General features: G+C 52.6%; 1 protein-coding gene across 2 annotated transcripts in view; it reads left to right on the forward strand.

The window, feature by feature from the left end:
- The window catches only part of LOC134082664 (intermembrane lipid transfer protein VPS13B-like), a 360,061-nt gene that overhangs the window by 262,022 nt on the left and 95,539 nt on the right, over positions 1 to 2,500 (forward strand). The window lies entirely within an intron of this gene.

Consider the following 2,500-nt stretch of genomic DNA (forward strand, 5'->3'; position numbering starts at 1 on the left):
GTGTGCGTCTGTGTGTTGGCCACCTTATCCCTCTGTATGAGTGTGTGTGTGTGTGTGTGTGTGTGTGTGTGTGTGTGTGTGTGTGTGAGAGAGTGAGAATGTATGTGTGTGTGTGTGCCGGCACAAGGCAAAGTGTGAGGCTCCATTCACCATGTCCTCACGCAAGTGCATGTGGATGTCATGCCCACTGCGCATTATAATTCAGGAGGGGATTATTTTACGACTTTATTTGAAGCGAGCAGGCCGTTATTCATGCCTGGCTCTGCTGGATCGGGCCTTTCATGCCCTCGGCTTCCACCATGCCGGGCCCTTGAAATATTGAGCATTTGAGCGCAATCTGCCTTTAAATTGCGCTAATTCGTTTCCAGCAGCTTTTATCCCCGCCGAAAGTGGCTTTTTCTCCTCCGTCTTTTCTCTCGTTCTCGTTTCAAAGCATCCCGTGCTTAAGTGGCAATTCATCAGTTTGATGGAGGACTTCTTTGTCTCGTATAAATTGCCCAGAGAGAGAGAGAGAGAGAGAGAGAGAGAGAGCGAGAGGGAAGGAGTGGGGAAACTCTTCTGTAATTGCGCCTGCATCCGTAGCACTTAAGCTCCAGGGGAAGGGTGGAGTGGGGAGGGGAGGGGAGGGGTTCGAAGAGAGAGGAGGAGAGGAGAGGAGGAGAGAGGGGGGTTCTAGCTGGCGGTTTGTCCCCCAGCACAGGGCTCTTCTCCCCGGCAGCTGTGCTGCTGATTTGTCCCTTTTTTTTCCACCGAGGAGCTGGATGTGGGGGGGGGGGGGGGGGGGCGGTGGAGACGGGTGGATGTTTGCCTCCACCAGATACCTTCCCCGTCCCCACACCCCAAATACACACACACACACACAGACACACACACACACACGCAGTGGATGTTGGGGCCTATAACGCGAGACACATGGAGCAGCATGCAGGAGTTGCTGTGTGCGGAGCCGCTTCCTCCCGGGCCACTCGGAAAATCTTAGCTCGCTAAGTCCTCGCCGGCAGAGCAAAAAAAAAAAGAGAAGGCCAGGGTCCCCAGAATAAGACGCCGCACATCCCTAACCCATTATGCTGGAAAGGAGAGGGCTTCTGGCACAACCTCTGCATTTGCTGTTCTTCCTTTCTTTTTCTTTCGTTCATTCTTTTTTTCCCCCTTTCTCATTCTCTCTCTCTCTCTCTCGACCTCCTCTTTTTTTTTTCCAGCCTCCTCACCACTTCGACAGGCCTCTTGTTTTTTAGCCTTTGATGACACTGTTTAGAGTAGGAAATATCTAATAAGTTAAGCATTCCGTTTTATCCGCTGCCAGTGTGCCGAGTCCATGCCCGGAGGTCTGAAACCGTATCTGTGCCACTGCACACTCAGCACACACACACACACACACACACACATATACACACCTACACACACACACACACACACATACAGCACACACACTGAGTACACAAGCTCACACAGGCACACATTCACTCACTCAGCATGCACAGTTTCATACAAACACACACACACACACACACACACACGCACACAAACACACACGCACACACACACACACACACACACACACACACATACACACAGCATGCCCACATAAACGCACACACATTCACTCATTCAGCAAGCACAGTCTCTCTCTCTCTCTCTCTCTTTCTCTCTCTATTTCACGCACACACACAAAGCACAAACACACAGTAGAGTATAACAGAGCAGTCGGAGGCAGTCTGGGTGTGTTGAGCATAAAGCAGTAGTAGCAGTAGTAGCAGCAGTAGTAGTAGTAGGATGCAGTGGTAGAGGCCTGCTGCAGAGCAGAGCTGAGCCACACTGAGCACGTGCTGGAGAGCTGTGCAGAGATGAGTGGACGCTGGACACGTCCGTGGCAGCACCAGGAAATCAGATCTCATCACCACGCCGCTCCACAGCTCCCCTCTCCCCCAGCCAGCAGCTCAGTCACACACAGGCACACGGAGCATCCCTCATGGTGGGGTTTGGAGCTCCAAGCTCCAGGCCTAAAACCATTACTAGCCCGTGCAGCCTCCCGCTCCTGAGGAGCAGTGGTAGCACTGCTGTGAGGGGTGGACAGCTGTGATCAGTCCAGAGAGTCCGAGGGCTGCACCAAAGATGCCTGGAGAGGACGCCTGGCTGTGCACTGCTGCAGAGGAAGATTGATTAACGAGCACTTTGGAAGGAGCATGTTTGCATGTTTAATTAGCGGGCAATTTCTAAATTAGAGTTGTGCTTGACATTACAATTCAGTATTGCCACTCCTCCCCACACACACACACACACACACACACACACACACACACACACACACACACACACACCTGCTAACACTCTGAGCTGGCATGGCCGTGTTGCAATGAGGAAACGCTCGACACTAAAAACACTCGGCGTAACGGGCGTGGAATTACTCAGCGGATGTCATCCCGGCAGAGCCGGCGCCCGCGTTCACAAAAGGCATTACGTGGCCTTCAGCCGCGCGGCGGAAAAGCGCTCGTTTTATATC

The sequence above is a fragment of the Sardina pilchardus genome, chromosome 6, assembly GCF_963854185.1.
Source record: "Sardina pilchardus chromosome 6, fSarPil1.1, whole genome shotgun sequence".
Classification (NCBI taxonomy): domain Eukaryota; kingdom Metazoa; phylum Chordata; class Actinopteri; order Clupeiformes; family Clupeidae; genus Sardina; species Sardina pilchardus.